Below are 21,086 nucleotides of genomic sequence, written 5' to 3' on the forward strand. Positions count from 1 at the left end.
AAACCTGGGGAACACCTTGGAGTGTAACACACCATCTCTCTACACCCCATACCCAATTTGTAGGCCTAATGCAGCGTAGTTTCCAACAACTACTAAACGAGAGCCGGAAGATCGAAGCTCAGGAAAGGCAACCTGGGGAACACCTTGGAGTGTAACAAACCCTCTCTCTACACCACGGAAGGGCTGATTCTTAGGAAGGAAGGCTGTCGGAAAGAAGCAGGGCGCGTCCGAGGGTGATTATATTCTTATTAGGTATATACTCACCCTCGGACGCGCCCTGCTTCTTTATTTCTAATGAATGTTTATTTGCAATGTGGTTTTGACTTACTCTATTTTTTTGGTAAATAATGATTTTATTATTTTCATTGTTTTGCATCTTCTTGGCAATAATATAAAGAAGACGCGACAGGACAACACTCGGTGGATGCCATATCTGTGTTTAAAATTGAAAAAACCTTTCAGTTAACTACTTGCAGGAGAAAGTTATTGTAGCTGGTGGCCATTTTTAGTACTGTACCAGATTTTTGTTGTATGTGTTTGTTTTTAATGTTAAAATGTCTGCATTTGATATCTCTCCAGTATTTTCTTTTTTATAAGCAAAATACTTATTTTTATATTTTCTGATGTTGGTTCCAGGGGTACACGGGCAGCAGTGGTGTGGTCAGTGGAGGCCTAGTGGAAGGAGTGACCGCAGACAGGCATCGAAGGCCTAAAATAATAACACATGGCTGTAGGCAATTTTAAATTGGTTCCAGGGGTACACGGGCAGCAGTGGTGTGGTCAGTGGAGGCCTAGTGGAAGGAGTCACCGCAGACAGGCATCGAAGGCCTAAAATAATAACACATGGCTGTAGGCAATTTTAAATTGGTTACAGGGGTACACGGGCAGCAGTGGTGTGGTCAGTGGAGGCCTAGTGGAAGGAGTGACCGCAGACAGGCATCGAAGGCCTAAAATAATAACACATGGCTGTAGGCAATTTTAAATTGGTTCCAGGGGTACACGGGCAGCAGTGGTGTGGTCAGTGGAGGCCTAGTGGAAGGAGTGACCGCAGACAGGCATCGAAGGCCTAAAATAATAACACATGGCTGTAGGCAATTTTAAATTGGTTCCAGGGGTACACGGGCAGCAGTGGTGTGGTCAGTGGAGGCCTAGTGGAAGGAGTGACCGCAGACAGGCATCGAAGGCCTAAAATAATAACACATGGCTGTAGGCAATTTTAAATTGGTTCCAGGGGTACACGGGCAGCAGTGGTGTGGTCAGTGGAGGCCTAGTGGAAGGAGTGACCGCAGACAGGCATCGAAGGCCTAAAATAATAACACATGGCTGTAGGCAATTTTAAATTGGTTACAGGGGTACACGGGCAGCAGTGGTGTGGTCAGTGGAGGCCTAGTGGAAGGAGTGACCACAGACAGGCATCGAAGGCCTAACATAACAAAAATGTCAATACAATGGTATTGTCAGTGGCAGGCATTGAAGGATGTCAGCGCATAGACTAAACATTGGTGGAGCTGTGAGATAATTTTGCAAGTGGTAGAGCACTGTTTGAGCTGGGGTGGGGGGAAACTGTCTTGTGGCCGGCGGTACAGGCCCAGGGCCCCTCATATTACAACGGTGTGTCTGACGTTGGGTGCGCACCACCACCGCCAGAGACACTTTATTGTACTAGGAGGGACCCAGTGGCAGTGCCGTCGACCAAAAGCGGGCTCACCCACCTCTTCAGACAAACTGCACTCTCACGGGTGCTGTCGCCAAGTGTCGATACCACGGCCCCGTGTGGGGAGTTTGGCCATTTAGTGAGGTGTAAACATGTCGTATGCTGGACAATCAGGTGCAGAAAATTACGAGATTGGAAAAGGCATTCAGAATAGTCCACAGGCAAGACCTTTTCATAGGAAAGCTAGGTGTCAGCCGGGCAAGGTGGGGCAAAAGATTTCGAAATCCAGTTGTGGTTCATTTTAATGAAGGTTAGATCATCTACATTTTAGGTAGCCAGACGAGTCCTTTTTTCTGTTAGTATTGAACCTGCAGCACTGAATACTCTTTCTGATAGGACACTAGCTGCCGGGCAAGCAAGCTCCTGCAATGCATATTCTGCCAATTCTGGCCAGGTGTCTAATTTTGATGCCCAGTAATCAAATGGGAATGACGGTTGAGGGAGAACATCGATAAGGGATGAAAAATAGTTTGTAACCATACTGGACAAATGTTGTCTCCTGTCACTTTGAATTGATGCTGCAGTACCTGTCCTGTCTGCGGTCATAGCAAAATCACTCCACAACCTGGTCAGAAAACCCCTCTGGCCAACGCCACTTCTGATTTCTGCCCCTCTAACTCCTCTGGTCTGCTGGCCCCTGCAGCTCGTGTGAGAACGATCACGGGCGCTGTGTGCAGGGAATGCCAGAAGCAAACGGTCAACAAGAGTTGATTGTTTGGTTGCTAATATTAGTTCCAAGTTCTCATGTGGCATTATATTTTGCAATTTGCCTTTATAGCGAGGATCAAGGAGGCAGGCCAACCAGTAATCGTCATCATTCATCATTTTAGTTATGCGTGTGTCCCTTTTGAGGATACGTAAGGCATAATCCGCCATGTGGGCCAAAGTTCCAGTTCTCAAATCTGCGGTTGTGCTTGGTTGAGGGGCAGTTTCAGGCAAATCCACGTCACTTGTGTCCTTCAAAAAACCAGAACCCGGCCTTGCCGCGCCACCAATTTCCAGTGGCCCCGGAAAAGCTTCCTCATTAAAAATATAATCATCCCCATCATCCTCCTCGTCCTCCTCCTCCTCTTCGCCCGCTACCTCATCCTGTACACTGCCCTGGCCAGACAATGGCTGACTGTCATCAAGGCTTTCCTCTTCCTCAGCTGCAGACGCCTGATCCTTTATGTGCGTCAAACTTTGCATCAGCAGACGCATTAGGGGGATGCTCATGCTTATTATGGCGTTGTCTGCACTAACCAGCCGTGTGCATTCCTCAAAACACTGAAGGACTTGGCACATGTCTTGAATCTTCGACCACTGCACACCTGACAACTCCATGTCTGCCATCCTACTGCCTGCCCGTGTATGTGTATCCTCCCACAAAAACATAACAGCCCGCCTCTGTTCACACAGTCTCTGAAGCATGTGCAGTGTTGAGTTCCACCTTGTTGCAACGTCTATGATTAGGCGATGCTGGGGAAGGTTCAAAGAACGCTGATAGGTCTGCATACGGCTGGAGTGTACGGGCGAACGGCGGATATGTGAGCAAAGTCCACGCACTTTGAGGAGCAGGTCGGATAACCCCGGATAACTTTTCAGGAAGCACTGCACCACCAGGTTTAAGGTGTGAGCCAGGCAAGGAATGTGTTTCAGTTGGGAAAGGGAGATGGCAGCCATGAAATTCCTTCCGTTATCACTCACTACCTTGCCTGCCTCAAGATCTACAGTGCCCAGCCACGACTGCGTTTCTTTCTGCAAGAACTCGGACAGAACTTCCGCGGTGTGTCTGTTGTCGCCTAAACACTTCATAGCCAATACAGCCTGCTGACGTTTGCCAGTAGCTGCCCCATAATGGGAGACCTGGTGTGCAACAGTGGCAGCTGCGGATGGAGTGGTTGTGCGACTGCGGTCTGTGGACGAGCTCTCGCTTCTGCAGGAGGACGAAGAGGTGGAGGAGGGGGTGCGAACGGCTACAGCCAATTGTTTCCTAGACCGTGGGCTAGGCAGAACTGTCCCAAACTTGCTGTCCCCTGTGGACCCTGCATCCACCACATTTACCCAGTGTGCCGTGATGGACACGTAACGTCCCTGGCCATGCCTACTGGTCCATGCATCTGTTGTCAGGTGCACCTTTGTGCTCACAGATTGCCTGAGTGCATGGACGATGCGCTCTTTAACATGCTGGTGGAGGGCTGGGATGGCTTTTCTGGAAAAAAAGTGTCGACTGGGTAGCTCGTAGCGTGGTACAGCGTAGTCCATCAGGGCTTTGAAAGCTTCGCTTTCAACTAACCGGTAGGGCATCATCTCTAACGAGATTAGTCTAGCTATGTGTGCGTTCAAACCCTGTGTACGCGGATGCGAGGCTAAGTACTTCCTTTTTCTAACCATAGTCTCATGTAGGGTGAGCTGGACTGGAGAGCTGGAGATCGTGGAACTAGCGGGGGTGCCGGTGGACATGGCAGACTGAGAGACGGTGGGAGATGGTATTGTTGCCACCGGTGCCCTAGATGCAGTGTTTCCTACTACGAAACTGGTGATTCCCTGACCCTGACTGCTTTGGCCTGGCAAAGAAACCTGCACAGATACTGCAGGTGGTGCGGAAAATGGTGGCCCTACACTGCCGGAAGGGATGTTGCGTTGCTGACTAGCTTCATTGGCCGAGGGTGCTACAACCTTAAGGGACGTTTGGTAGTTAGTCCAGGCTTGCAAATGCATGGTGGTTAAATGTCTATGCATGCAACTTGTATTGAGACTTTTCAGATTCTGTCCTCTGCTTAAGGTGATCAATTGGATGTTGTTTAAAAAAATGCCAGACTGCACTCTTTCTAGCATCGGATACCTTTTCAGGCATTGCAGACTGAGCTTTAACCGGATGGCCACGCTGTCCTCCAACAGGTTTTGGCTTTGCCACGCGTTTTGGGCAAGATACGGGCCCGGCAGATGGAACCTGTTGCGATGTTGATGCCTGCTGCGGCTTCAGAACTGCTGCCGCCTGCACCCTGTTCCCCCAATGGCTGCCAATCGGGGTCAAGAACTGGGTCATCTATTACCTCTTCTTGTAGCTCGTGTGCAACTTCGTCTGTGTCACCGTGTCGGTCGGTGGTATAGCGTTCGTGATGGGGCAACATAGTCTCATCAGGGTCTGATTCTTGATCAGCACCCTGCGAGGGCAATGTTGTGGTCTGAGTCAAAGGACCAGCATAGTAGTCTGGCTGTGGCTGTGCATCAGTGCACTCCATGTCAGATTCAACTTGTAATGGGCATGGACTGTTAACTGCTTCACTTTCTAAGCCAGGGACGGTATGTGTAAAGAGCTCCATGGAGTAACCCGTTGTGTCACCTGCTGCATTCTTCTCTGTTGTTGTTTTTGCTGAAGAGGACAAGGAAGCGACTTGTCCCTGACCGTGAACATCCACTAACGACGCGCTGCTTTGACATTTACCAGTTTCACGAGAGGAGGCAAAAGAGCTAGAGGCTGAGTCAGCAAGATAAGCCAAAACTTGCTCTTGCTGCTCCGGCTTTAAAAGCGGTTTTCCTACTCCCAGAAAAGGGAGCGTTCGAGGCCTTGTGTAGCCAGACGACGAACCTGGCTCCACAGCTCCAGACTTAGGTGCAATATTTTTTTTCCCACGACCAGCTGATGCTCCACCACTACCACTACCCTCATTACCAGCTGACAATGAACGCCCCCGGCCACGACCTCTTCCACCATACTTCCTCATTGTTTTAAAAACGTAAACAAACTAACGGTATTTCTTGCTGTCACACAAATTACACGGTGAGCTATAACTTCAGTATGATTTAGCTACCCCTTTACAGGTGAGTGAGACCACAACGAAAATCAGGCACAATGTTACACACTCTGTTGTTGGTGGCAACAAATGAGAGAGATGCCACACACGCAGGACTGTCACTGAAGCACAAATGTAAATATTAATCTCCCACTGATTTGATTTTTTTTTTTTTTTAAGGGAGACTTTAGGAAAAAAAAATCATAGAATAAAATGATTTTTTCAGGAAGAATTTAGAAACCAAATAAAATAAAATGATTTTTTCAGGGAGAATTTAGAAAACAAATAAAACAAAAAAAGGCTTTCTATGGCCCACTGAGTGAGAGATGACACACACAGGAGTCAGGAGTGGCACACAAGCCCAGAGGCCAATATTTATCTCCCACTGATTGATGTAGTGATTTTTTCAGGTAGATTTTGGAACCCAAATCAAGCTAAAAAAAATAATAGGCTTTCTATGGCCCACAATTGGAGAGAGAGAGAGAGATGGCACACCCAGGAGTCAAGACTGGCACACAAGCAGAAAGGGCAATATTAATCTCCCACTGATTTGTTTTTTTTGTTTTTTTTTCAGGGAGACTTTAGGAAAAAAAAATAGAATAAAATGATTTTTTCAGGAAGAATTTAGAAACCAAATAAAATAAAATGATTTTTTCAGGGAGAATTTAGAAAACAAATAAAACAAAAAAAGGCTTTCTATGGCCCACTGAGTGAGAGATGACGCACACAGGAGTCAGGAGTGGCACACAAGCCCAGAGGCCAATATTTATCTCCCACTGATTGACGTAGTGATTTTTTCAGGTAGATTTTGGAACCCAAATCAAGCTAAAAAAAATAATAGGCTTTCTATGGCCCACAATTGGAGAGAGAGAGAGAGATGGCACACCCAGGAGTCAAGACTGGCACACAAGCAGAAAGGGCAATATTAATCTCCCACTGATTTGTTTTTTGTTTTTTTTTTTCAGGGAGACTTTAGGAAAAAAAAAATAGAATAAAATGATTTTTTCAGGAAGAATTTAGAAACCAAATAAAATAAAATGATTTTTTCAGGGAGAATTTAGAAAACAAATAAAACAAAAAAAGGCTTTCTATGGCCCACTGAGTGAGAGATGACGCACACAGGAGTCAGGAGTGGCACACAAGCCCAGAGGCCAATATTTATCTCCCACTGATTGATGTAGTGATTTTTTCAGGTAGATTTTGGAACCCAAATCAAGCTAAAAAAATAATAGGCTTTCTATGGCCCACAATTGGAGAGAGAGAGAGAGATGGCACACCCAGGAGTCAAGACTGGCACACAAGCAGAAAGGGCAATATTAATCTCCCACTGATTTTTTTTTTTTTTTTTTTCAGGGAGACTTTAGGGAAAAAAAAAATAGAATAAAATGATTTTTTCAGGAAGAATTTAGAAACCAAATAAAATAAAATGATTTTTTCAGGGAGAATTTAGAAAACAAATAAAACAAAAAAAGGCTTTCTATGGCCCACTGAGTGAGAGATGACGCACACAGGAGTCAGGAGTGGCACACAAGCCCAGAGGCCAATATTTATCTCCCACTGATTGATGTAGTGATTTTTTCAGGTAGATTTTGGAACCCAAATCAAGCTAAAAAAATAATAGGCTTTCTATGGCCCACAATTGGAGAGAGAGAGAGAGATGGCACACCCAGGAGTCAAGACTGGCACACAAGCAGAAAGGGCAATATTAATCTCCCACTGATTTGTTTTTTTTTTGTTTTTTTTTCAGGGAGACTTCAGGAAAAAAAAAAATAGAATAAAATGATTTTTTCAGGAAGAATTTAGAAACCAAAGAAAATAAAATGATTTTTTCAGGGAGAATTTAGAAAAGAAATAAAACAAAAAAGGCTTTCTATGGCCCACTGAGTGAGAGATGACGCACACAGGAGTCAGGAGTGGCACACAAGCCCAGAGGCTAATATTTATCTCCCACTTTTTTTTTTTTGTTCCAGGGAAAATTTATAAACCCAATAAAAAATATTATAAATAGGCTTTCTATGGCCCACTATCTGAGAGACAGAGAGATGGCACGCTTAGGACTGGCACACAAGCCCAAAGGCCAATATTAATCTCCCTTTTTTTTTAAGGAAGAATTTATAAAACAAAAAAAAAAAAAATAAATAGGCTTTCTATGGCCCACTATTTGTGAGAGAGATGGCACGCTCAGGACTGGCACACAAGCCCAGAGGCCAATATTAATCTCCCACTTTTTTTTTTTTTCCAGGGAAAATTTATAAACCCATTAAAAAAAAATAAAAATAAATAGGCTTTCTATGGCCCACTATCTGAGAGAGAGAGATGGCACGCTTAGGACTGGCACACAAGCCCAAAGGCCAATATTAATCTCCCTTTTTTTTTAAGGGAGAATTTATAAAACCAAAAAAAAATAAATAAATAGGCTTTCTATGGCCCACTATTTGTGAGAGAGATGGCACGCTCAGGACTGGCACACAAGCCCAGAGGCCAATATTAATCTCCCACTTTTTTTTTTTTTTTCCAGGGAAAATTTATAAACCCATTAAAAATAAAATAAAAAATAAATAGGCTTTCTATGGCCCACTATCTGAGAGAGAGAGATGGCACGCTTAGGACTGGCACACAAGCCCAAAGGCCAATATTAATCTCCCACTGATTGATTTATTGATTTTTTCAGGTAGAATTTAGAACCCAAATAAAGCAAAAAAAAAAAAAATGGGCTTTCTATGGCCCACTGAGTGAGTGATGATGCACACAGGAGTCAGGAGTGGCACACAAGCCCTGAGGCCAATATTTTTCTCCCACTGATTGATGTAGTGATTTTTTCAGGTAGATTTTAGAACCAAAATCAAGCAAAAAAATAAATAGGCTTTCTATGGCCCACTGAGTGAGTGATGATGCACACAGGAGTCAAGAGTGGCACACAAGCCCTGAGGCCAATATTTTTCTCCCACTGATTGATGTAGTGATTTTTTCAAGTAGATTTTATAACCCAAATCAAGCAAAAAAATAAATAGGCTTTCTATGGCCCACTGAGTGAGAGATGATACAGACAGGGATGGCACTCTAGCAGAAATGTCAATCTTAATCTCCCACAAAAAAAAAAAAAAAAAACAGGGAGTGTCCTTCAATTACTATCTCCCTGCAGTAATCTCAGCCAGGTATGGCAGGCAGCAATAAGGAGTGGACTGATGCACAAATTAAATAAAAAGTGTGGACAAACAAACAAGATAGCTGTGCAGAAAGGAAGGAACAACAGGATTTGTGCTTTGAAAAAAGCAGTTGGTTTGCACAGCGGCGTACACACAGCAATGCAGCTATCAGGGAGCCTTCTAGGGCAGCCCAATGAGCTACAGCGCTGAGGGAAAAAAAAAAAAATGTAGCTTCCACTGTCCCTGCACACCGAAGGTGGTGTTGGGCAGTGGAAATCGCTACAGCACAAGCGGTTTGGTGGTTAATGGACCCTGCCTAACGCTATCCCTGCTTCTGACGAAGCGGCAGCAACCTCTCCCTAAGCTCAGATCAGCAGCAGTAACATGGCGGTCGGCGGGAGCACCCCTTTATAGCCCCTGTGACGCCGCAGACAGCAAGCCAATCACTGCAATGCCCTTCTCTAAGATGGTGGGGACCAGGACCTATGTCATCACGCTGCCCACACTCTGCGTTTACCTTCATTGGCTGAGAAATGGCGCTTTTCGCGTCATTGAAACGCGACTTTGGCGCGAAAGTCGCGTACCGCATGGCCGACCCCGCACAGGGGTCGGATCGGGTTTCATGAAACCCGACTTTGCCAAAAGTCGGCGACTTTTGAAAATGAACGACCCGTTTCGCTCAACCCTAGTCCCCAGTAGTTTACAGCTGGGGCGGTCTCATAAGCACTGCTCCCGGTTGTAAACTGTACATTCCCCAGATATGGATTACACCATGGAACTGATTGTACACCGGACAGGTATGAGTATATTGTTGGTTTATTATTTTAACTTTTTTTTTTACAGGAGATCAGGGGCTTAACTTGCATTGGCAGACTGATAAAGATGGGATACTTTGTGGTGTATGATTTCATTAAAAGACTTTATTCTTTCTGTGTGGTGTTTTATTAACCCTTTAACAACTATAGGATTAGTAATGGAGAGGTGTCTAATTGACACTTCTCCATTACTAAGCCGGCTTAATGTCACCTTACAATAGGAAGGTGACATTAACCCCTCTTTACCCCACTTGTCACCCCTAGAGGGCAAGTGGGAAGAACCGGGCAAAGCTCCAGAATTGGCGCATCTAATAGATGCACCTTTTCTGGGCAGTTGCGCGCTGCTGTTTTTAGGCTGGGTGAACCTATATCCATGACCCCTTACCAGAATAGCAGCCCACACTTGTGAGTTTTGACGGGTTGGTTTAAAGACATAGGGGGGACCCGACGTCGGATTTTTCTTTCATACATTCTCCCCTGCTCGCTGGCAGAGCAGGGGACAATGGATGATAGCCAGCTTCAGCACCACATGCAGGGGAACAGTGCTTACAGTAGCACTTCTTCCCTGGTGGCCGTCCGTGCACATGGAGGACAGTGTGCACTGTTCTCTGTGTGCACGTTTCTGGTACGTTTTGCTTCCCGTGTGTTCGGGTAAAAACGGACATGTCTGCGTGTTTTGCACACGGACACATGGTCCGTGAAAACATGCTGACATGTGCATAGACCCATTCATTTGAATGGGTCTACGTGTGTCAGTGTCTCCGGTAAGTGAGAAAATTATTACTACACGTACCGGAGACACTGACTTGGCCTTAGTTAGTCTCCGTGTATATTAAAATAAGTGACCCCCCAAAAAAAGTTTTCTTTTTTTTACTAATCAAACTCTTATCTATAGTAAAGATGGGTGAAATGTACATTTCTGATATGCTCACAGGAAATCAATAAATACCTGATAGAGGTGGGTCGCACCAACCTTCTCCAAAAGGAGAAATGTTACCCGGAGCGGCAGTACCCCGAAACACCATGTCTGCAAATTGAGATTCTGATTTGGCTTTTATCCTAAGTCACATTTCAAAGCTCGTTAATGGGTCAATAGTGACCTGTACAATTGCTGCTTCCAACAGGTGGTTCTATATATATTAAGTCCTCTCCCTCTTTGAAGAGGCAATTTGCATATTAAATTTCCCAGAGGAGCACTGCATGGTAAATAAGCCTCCTTACCTTGGCATGCCAGGGCTGGTGTGTCATGCTCTACAAGTAGAAATGCTACCCCTTCTGCAAAATTGAGATTCTGATTTGGCTTTTATTCTAAGCCACATTTCAAGGCTCGTTATAGGGTTGATAGTGACTTGTAGGATCGATGCTTCCAACAGGTGGTGCTATAGAATCCTCTTCCTCTCTGAAGAGGCAATTTGTACACTATCCCTAGAATAGGGCTTAGTCTTGCTATATGATCATGAAGAGGTAGCAGAGCACAATTGTCTTTCTCCACTCACTATTATTGGGGTTCCAAAGATAGCAGAGCAGGATGGTTGGCTGTCTGAGTAAAAAATAATGACAACCTTTAACACACAGAACAAGAATGAATAGTAGTAAACAATAAACCTATCACAACCCTCATTTATAAACGTGTCTATATACTGCTCTAATTCATGGTTTTGCTTTATATAACTACTGAACTAACACCAATGAAAATAGGAAGCCACTTCTTATGTACATTAAAGGGAATCTGTCAGCAGGTTTTTGTTATATAATCTGAACCCAGCATGAGGTAGGGGTTCAAACACAGATTTCAGAGGATGCCTTTCTTGTCAAGCTCCAGGTTTTGTTAGCACAAGGACCTTTATCATTGCTTGGACACAGCAGCGTGTACCTCCTAGTCCGACTCTGCCTCCTACTGTAAAAACCACCTAACTGTCTATGGACTTTGTATATGGAGAGCCTGGTGTGGGTGGGGTTAGCTTTCTCAGCTCTGCTTCATTGCTAAAAACTAAAAACTATGATTTTATCTAACTAAGTTATACATCCTTGGATTCAGCTTCTCTTTGCCAACATTAGGATGCTCTAAGTTGAAGTAGCAAAAACCTGCTGACAGACTCCCTTTACACACTTCACCTCAAAGTCTTTTTTCAACTTCATGACCAGGCCAAATTTTGACCAGTGTCAATTTATGTGATAATAACTCTGGAACGCTTCAATGGATCCCACTGATTCTGAGATACTTTTTATTGACATATTGTACTTCATGTCAGTGGGAAAATTTGTGTGATATGTCTTACGTTTATTTGTGAAAGAAATCGGAAATTTGGCAAAAAATGTAGAAATTTTTGCAATTTTCAAACTTTTAATTTTTATGTCCTTCAGCCAGAGAGATATGTCACACAAAATAGTTAATAACATTTCCCACATGCCTACATTATATTACCACAATTTTTGAAACCTTTTTTTCCCCAGAAAGTTAGAAGGGTTAAAAGTTGACCAGCGATTTCTAATTTTTTCAACAAAATTTGCAACACCATTTTTTATCAGGACCACATCACATTTCAAGTGACTTTGAGGGGCCTATATGAAAGAACATACGCAAAAGTAACATGATTCTAAAAATTTCACCCCTCAAGAAGCTCAAAATAATATTCAAGAAGTTTATTAACCCTTCAGGTGCTTCACAGGAACTGAAGCAATATGAAAGGAAAAAATTAACATTTAACTCTTTTCACACTTTTTTTTTAGTTTAGACCCACATTTTTTATTTTTTCAATGGTAACATGAAAAATGGACTCCCAAAATAGTTGTGCAATTGCTCCTGAGTACAGCAGTAACCCAAATGTTTGAGAAAACTACTGTTAGGGCGCATGGCAGGAAGGGAAGTGGAGAGTCACTGATGTGCCTAAACACTGGAAACCCTCCACAAATCACTTCAGTTTGGAAAATAGACCCCCCAAGATGCAGAACATGATGGAGGGGTCAGAATGGGCAGCACGGTGGCTCAATGGTTAGCACTGCAGTCTTACAGCACTGGGGTCCTGGGTTCAAATCCCACCAAGGACAACATCTGCAAGGCGTTTGTATGTTCTCCCTGGGTACTCCGGTTTCCTCTCATACTCCAAAGACATGCTGATTGGGAATTTAGATTGTGAGCCCCAATAGGGACAGTGATGATAATGTATGTGAAGCACTGCAGAATCAGATAGCGCTACATAAGCTAAGCATAATAAATAATAATTAAACCAGACTCTGCAAACAGTGTTCTTATCCAAGCACGCTAAGTCCATGAGGAGAAAAAAAAAGACCCAATCAGACTTTGACCTGAGAATGCCAGTAATATCCTAGCATGCCTTCAAGCTTTGCCCAGCAATTTCTAACTTCTCTAACTATACTATTCCAGGAACTTAAGACCAATAAGCCCCACCCACCAGCACGGACCTGTTTATGGAATCTCAGGCAGCTATAAATGAACAGGATTTATGCTGGGAGGAAATTATTCATGGGGCACTAGGCATGTTTGCAGCTACTGTATGACTCTGACCAGTGGCGTAACTACAAAGTTAGGGGCCCCGGTGCGAACTTCCAAATGGGGCCCCCCCCTGCAGCCCTGCCATACAACTCAATGTAACCCCCATAGAATAATGGCCACACATGATGCTCAATACTGTATAACGGCCACCACACATGATGCTCCATAATGTATAATGGCCACACATGATGCTGCATACTGTATAATGGCCACACATGATGCTGCATACTGTATAATGGCCACACATGATGCTCCATAGTGTATAATGGCCACACATGATGCTCCATAGTTTATAATGGCCACACATTGCTCCATACTGTATAATGGCCAGACAGTGCTCCATACTGTATAATGACCACCCACACATAGTGCTCCATAGTGTATAACGTTAAATAAATAGGGCAGCACACTGCAGCGCCAAAACATGCAAACTTGAAAACACGAAATTTAAACTGCATTACTGCACTAGAAATATGAAAAATGAGAGCTTTTAGCGCATAAAAATGGCCAATTTTATGTGTACCTCGTAGCCACTTTACGGCATCTCTCTTATACGAGGTCCTACTCTAAACCTACCTCGCTGAGAATAAACGTCTCCATCTGAATGGGTACATGTGAAACCTCTCCTTGGACTCAAATTCTCTCTCACTGTGGAGGGGTATTGGACCTACTATAATTAAAACACCTGAAGCTAGGAGGCGGGGAGTGCACGATCAGAAGGCTAGAGAATACATTTCAAAAAACCTGATCTGCACATCCAAACATAGACTGAGTGTGAACAGGTGCTGAACCCAGAGTCGCCAACTCGTCTATAGTTAAATAAATAGGGCAGCACACTGCAGCGCCAAAACATGCAAACTTGAAAACACGAAATTTAAACTGCATTACTGCACTAGAAATATGAAAAATGAGAGCTTTTAGCGCATAAAAATGGCCAATTTTATGTGTACCTCGTAGCCACTTTACGGCATCTCTCTTATACGAGGTCCTACTCTAAACCTACCTCGCTGAGAATAAACGTCTCCATCTGAATGGGTACATGTGAAACCTCTCCTTGGACTCAAATTCTCTCTCACTGTGGAGGGGTATTGGACCTACTATAATTAAAACACCTGAAGCTAGGAGGCAGGGAGTGCACGATCAGAAGGCTAGAGAATACATTTCAAAAAACCTGATCTGCACATCCAAACATAGACTGAGTGTGAACAGGTGCTGAACCCAGAGTCGCCAACTCGTATATAGTTAAATAAATAGTGCAGCACACTGCAGCGCCAAAACATGCAAACTTGAAAACACGAAATTTAAACTGCATTACTGCACTAGAAATATGAAAAATGAGAGCTTTTAGCGCATAAAAATGGCCAATTTTATGTGTACCTCGTAGCCACTTTACGGCATCTCTCTTATACGAGGTCCTACTCTAAACCTACCTCGCTGAGAATAAACGTCTCCATCTGAATGGGTACATGTGAAACCTCTCCTTGGACTCAAATTCTCTCTCACTGTGGAGGGGTATTGGACCTACTATAATTAAAACACCTGAAGCTAGGAGGCAGGGAGTGCACTATCAGAAGGCTAGAGAATACATTTCAAAAAACCTGATCTGCACATCCAAACATAGACTGAGTGTGAACAGGTGCTGAACCCAGAGTTGCCAACTCGTATATAGTTAAATAAATAGGGCAGCACACTGCAGCGCCAAAACATGCAAACTTGAAAACACGAAATTTAAACTGCATTACTGCACTAGAAATATGAAAAATGAGAGCTTTTAGCGCATAAAAATGGCCAATTTTATGTGTACCTCGTAGCCACTTTACGGCATCTCTCTTATACGAGGTCCTACTCTAAACCTACCTCGCTGAGAATAAACGTCTCCATCTGAATGGGTACATGTGAAACCTCTCCTTGGACTCAAATTCTCTCTCACTGTGGAGGGGTATTGGACCTACTATAATTAAAACACCTGAAGCTAGGAGGCGGAGTGCACGATCAGAAGGCTAGAGAATACATTTCAAAAAACCTGATCTGCACATCCAAACATAGACTGAGTGTGAACAGGTGCTGAACCCAGAGTCGCCAACTCGTATATAGTTAAATATATAGGGCAGCACACTGCAGCGCCAAAACATGCAAACTTGAAAACACGAAATTTAAACTGCATTACTGCACTAGAAATATGAAAAATGAGAGCTTTTAGCGCATAAAAATGGCCAATTTTATGTGTACCTCGTAGCCACTTTACGGCATCTCTCTTATACGAGGTCCTACTCTAAACCTACCTCGCTGAGAATAAACGTCTCCATCTGAATGGGTACATGTGAAACCTCTCCTTGGACTCAAATTCTCTCTCACTGTGGAGGGGTATTGGACCTACTATAATTAAAACACCTGAAGCTAGGAGGCAGGGAGTGCACGATCAGAAGGCTAGAGAATACATTTCAAAAAACCTGATCTGCACATCCAAACATAGACTGAGTGTGAACAGGTGCTGAACCCAGAGTCGCCAACTCGTATATAGTTAAATAAATAGGGCAGCACACTGCAGCGCCAAAACATGCAAACTTGAAAACACGAAATTTAAACTGCATTACTGCACTAGAAATATGAAAAATGAGAGCTTTTAGCGCATAAAAATGGCCAATTTTATGTGTACCTCGTAGCCACTTTACGGCATCTCTCTTATACGAGGTCCTACTCTAAACGTACCTCGCTGAGAATAAACGTCTCCATCTTAATGGGTACATGTGAAACCTCTCCTTGGACTCAAATTCTCTCTCACTGTGGAGGGGTATTGGACCTACTATAATTAAAACACCTGAAGCTAGGAGGCAGGGAGTGCACGATCAGAAGGCTAGAGAATACATTTCAAAAAACCTGATCTGCACATCCAAACATAGACTAAGTGTGAACAGGTGCTGAACCTAGAGTCGCCAACTCGTATATAGTTAAGTAAATAAGGCAGCACACTGCAGCGCTAAAACCTGGATGTGTCGGACAGGTTTTTGAAATGTATTCTCTAGCCTTCTGATCGTGCACTCCGCCTCCTAGCCACAGGTGTTTTAATTACAGCAGGTCCAATACCCCTCCATAGAGAGAGAGAATTTTATTCTAGGAAGAGGTTTCACATGTACCCATTCAGATGGAGACGCTTATTCTCAGCGAGGTAGGTTTAGAGTAGGACCTCGTATAAGAGAGATGCCGTAAAGTGGCTACGAGGTACACATAAAATTGGCCATTTTTATGCGCTAAAAGCTCTCATTTTTCATATTTCTAGTGCAGTAATGCAGTTTAAATTTCATGTTTTCAAGTTTGCATGTTTTGGCGCTGCAGTGTGCTGCCCTATTTATTTAACTATATACGAGCTGGCGACTCTGGGTTCAGCACCTGTTCACACTCAGTCTATGTTTGGATGTGCAGATCAGGTTTTTTGAAATGTATTCTCTAGCCTTCTGATCGTGCACTCCCTGCCTCCTAGCTTCAGGTGTTTTAATTATAGTAGGTCCAATACCCCTCCACAGTGAGAGAGAATTTGAGTCCAAGGAGAGGTTTCACATGTACCCATTCAGATGGAGACGTTTATTCTCAGCGAGGTAGGTTTAGAGTAGGACCTCGTATAAGAGAGATGCCGTAAAGTGGCTACGAGGTACACATAAAATTGGCCATTTTTATGCGCTAAAAGCTCTCATTTTTCATATTTCTAGTGCAGTAATGCAGTTTAAATTTCGTGTTTTCAAGTTTGCATGTTTTGGCGCTGCAGTGTGCTGCCCTATTTATTTAACTATATACGAGTTGGCGACTCTGGGTTCAGCACCTGTTCACACTCAGTCTATGTTTGGATGTGCAGATCAGATTTTTTGAAATGTATTCTCTAGCCTTCTGATCGTGCACTCCCTGCCTCCTAGCTTCAGGTGTTTTAATTATAGTAGGTCCAATACCCCTCCACAGTGAGAGAGAATTTGAGTCCAAGGAGAGGTTTCACATGTACCCATTCAGATGGAGATGTTTATTCTCAGCGAGGTAGGTTTAGAGTAGGACCTCGTATAAGAGAGATGCCGTAAAGTGGCTACGAGGTACACATAAAATTGGCCATTTTTATGCGCTAAAAGCTCTCATTTTTCATATTTCTAGTGCAGTAATGCAGTTTAAATTTCGTGTTTTCAAGTTTGCATGTTTTGGCGCTGCAGTGTGCTGCCCTATTTATTTAACTATATACGAGTTGGCGACTCTGGGTTCAGCACCTGTTCACACTCAGTCTATGTTTGGATGTGCAGATCAGGTTTTTTGAAATGTATTCTCTAGCCTTCTGATCGTGCACTCCCTGCCTCCTAGCTTCAGGTGTTTTAATTATAGTAGGTCCAATACCCCTCCACAGTGAGAGAGAATTTGAGTCCAAGGAGAGGTTTCACATGTACCCATTCAGATGGAGACGTTTATTCTCAGCGAGGTAGGTTTAGAGTAGGACCTCGTATAAGAGAGATGCCGTAAAGTGGCTACGAGGTACACATAAAATTGGCCATTTTTAAGCGCTAAAAGCTCTCATTTTTCATATTTCTAGTGCAGTAATGCAGTTTAAATTTTGTGTTTTCAAGTTTGCATGTTTTGGCGCTGCAGTGTGCTGCCCTATTTATTTAACTATATACGAGTTGGCGACTCTGGGTTCAGCACCTGTTCACACTCAGTCTATGTTTGGATGTGCAGATCAGGTTTTTTGAAATGTATTCTCTAGCCTTCTGATCGTGCACTCCCTGCCTCCTAGCTTCAGGTGTTTTAATTATAGTAGGTCCAATACCCCTCCACAGTGAGAGAGAATTTGAGTCCAAGGAGAGGTTTCACATGTACCCATTCAGATGGAGACGTTTATTCTCAGCGAGGTAGGTTTAGAGTAGGACCTCGTATAAGAGAGATGCCGTAAAGTGGCTACGAGGTACACATAAAATTGGCCATTTTTATGCGCTAAAAGCTCTCATTTTTCATATTTCTAGTGCAGTAATGCAGTTTAAATTTCGTGTTTTCAAGTTTGCATGTTTTGGCGCTGCAGTGTGCTGCCCTATTTATTTAACTATATACGAGTTGGCGACTCTGGGTTCAGCACCTGTTCACACTCAGTCTATGTTTGGATGTGCGGATCAGGTTTTTTTAAATGTATTCTCTAGCCTTCTGATCGTGCACTCCCTGCCTCCTTGCTTCAGGTGTTTTAATTATAGTAGGTCCAATACCCCTCCACAGTGAGAGAGAATTTGAGTCCAAGGAGAGGTTTCACATGTACCCATTCAGATGGAGACGTTTATTCTCAGCGAGGTAGGTTTAGAGTAGGACCTCGTATAAGAGAGATGCCGTAAAGTGGCTACGAGGTACACATAAAATTGGCCATTTTTATGCGCTAAAAGCTCTCATTTTTCATATTTCTAGTGCAGTAATGCAGTTTAAATTTCGTGTTTTCAAGTTTGCATGTTTTGGCGCTGCAGTGTGCTGCCTTATTTATTTAACTATATACGAGTTGGCGACTCTGGGTTCAGCACCTGTTCACACTCAGTCTATGTTTGGATGTGCAGATCAGGTTTTTTGAAATGTATTCTCTAGCCTTCTGATCGTGCACTCCCTGCCTCCTAGCTTCAGGTGTTTTAATTATAGTAGGTCCAATACCCCTCCACAGTGAGAGAGAATTTGAGTCCAAGGAGAGGTTTCACATGTACCCATTCAGATGGAGACGTTTATTCTCAGCGAGGTAGGTTTAGAGTAGGACCTCGTATAAGAGAGATGCCGTAAAGTGGCTACGAGGTACACATAAAATTGGCCATTTTTATGCGCTAAAAGCTCTCATTTTTCATATTTCTAGTGCAGTAATGCAGTTTAAATTTCGTGTTTTCAAGTTTGCATGTTTTGGCGCTGCAGTGTGCTGCCCTATTTATTTAACTATATACGAGTTGGCGACTCTGGGTTCAGCACCTGTTCACACTCAGTCTATGTTTGGATGTGCAGATCAGGTTTTTTGAAATGTATACCATAGTGTATAACGGCCACACAGTTCTCCATACTGTATAATGATCCCACATAATGCTCAATACTGTATAATGACCACAAATGATGCTCCATACTGTATAACGGCCACACATGATGCTCAATACTGTATAATGACCCCCCTCCTGTATGCATGGCTCATCTCCCTCCTATCCCATATATATAGCTCATATTACCCCTCCTGCATGCATGACTCATATCTCCCCATGTATGCATGGCTCATATTCCCCCCCTGTATGCATGGCTCATATTCCGCCCCTGTATGCATGGCTTATATTCCCCCCTGTATGCATGGCTCATATTCCCCCCCCCCTGTATGCATGGCTTATATTCCCCCCTGCATGGCTTATATTCCCCCCTGCATGGCTCATATTCCCCCCTGCATGGCTCATATTCCCCCCTGCATGGCTCATATTCCCCCCTGCATGGCTCATATCCCCCCCTGCATGGCTTGTATTCCCCCCTGCATGGCTCATATCCCCCCCTGCATGGCTCATATTCCCCCCTGCATGGCTCATATCCCCCCCTGCATGGCTTATATTCCCCCCTGCATGGCTTATATTCCCCCCTGTATGCAGGCTTATCTCTCCGCTCCTGCTCGGCACGCCGGCTTATGTCCTCCTTCATCCCCCGGCCCCCCGGCCCTCATACTCATTTGTCCCACTGCACGGCCGTGCCGACATCCCTCGCGCTCTGTCCCGACTCCAGGCGGCGGCGCCAGCGCAGCACCTTCTTCCTGCTTGAGCGGTCATGTGACACCGTTCATTAAGATCATGAATATGCGCATATTCATGATCTTAATGAGCGGTGTCACGTGACCGCTCAAGCAGGAACGAGCTGCAGTGCAGACGCCGAGACCATCGCTGGAGCAGGGTGAGTATTCAAGGCAGCGGCGGCGGCGGGGGGGGGGGGGGGCCCTGGAGCGGGGGGAGTCCCTGGAGCAGGGGGAGGCCCTGGAGCGGGGGGAGGCACTGCCAGTCCGAGCCTGCCTGCCGGGCCCGGGCCCCTGACCTGCCGTGCCCGGTCGCACTGGCGACCGCTGCGACCGCGGTAGTTACGCCACTGACTCTGACATGCCAGGAGGATGTTAATTACCCAGTGATGCAGCGTGTATTAGATGCTGGCTGCATGACTTCAGTCGGGTATGTTTGATGCAGCATCTCAGAGAAAAACATTTGAAAATTCCCTCTTCATCGAGGATGAGGACTTGAATTCTAGTTCCACCTATTGGAAAAAGCAATCCTACAACTCAATATCTACCCTTTAACAAGCCTTGCCATATGAGTTAGAATAAGAACCAAACCAGAATCTTAATTTGCAGGCACGGTGTTTAGAGGTGTTGCCAATCATCAGTGCCAAGTATGATATTTGATTTGGCTAGGTGAGAGGCTAAAGATTGGGATCTAAGAGGTAACATTTCTCCTTGTATAGAGTGACATGCCAGGCCAGGCACATAAAAGTGAGTATACTTATAAGCCATGCATGTGCCTCTGGGAAATTAAATATGCAAGTTGCCTGTTCAAAGAAGAGGACTTGAACTCTAGTGCCACCTATTGGAAGTAGAAAATCTAAAATTCAATATTATCCCTTTAATGAGCCTTGCCATATGTTTAAGTTAAAAGCCAAACCCGGTGCCACAAAAAAAATATTAAAACGAAACCAAAATAGGTTTTGCTTGGAAATATGTCAAGGTACATTCTTTGCAGGTTAATGACTTGCCTGTAAGGCCAAATATTTAACCCCAGACCAAAAATTTCCTCCCCCACTTAGGCTTAGTCCAGACGCAGCGTTTTTGAAGGGTTTTTCAACTTTAACATTGCTTTCAGCACGTTCACCCTGGTGATCTAGTGGCAGTTAAACAAGAGACATTGCAGGAGACAGAGTTAAGAAGTAATCCCAATGTAGTGGTGTGTGTCTCTGAGACTTGTAATGCAGTGCATGAGCTGCCAAACAATTCCCCAATGGGAGTACCTTTTTTAAAAATAGACTAGTGCCATCACAGCCCCCTTGCCCAAAAAGCACCGTACAGAGCACGGCACGTTCACCCTGGTGATCTAGTGGCAGGTGAAGGACACACTGCAGGAGACAGAGTTAAGATGT

The sequence above is a fragment of the Ranitomeya imitator genome, chromosome 2 (assembly GCF_032444005.1).
Source record: "Ranitomeya imitator isolate aRanImi1 chromosome 2, aRanImi1.pri, whole genome shotgun sequence".
NCBI classification, from domain to species: Eukaryota; Metazoa; Chordata; class Amphibia; order Anura; family Dendrobatidae; genus Ranitomeya; species Ranitomeya imitator.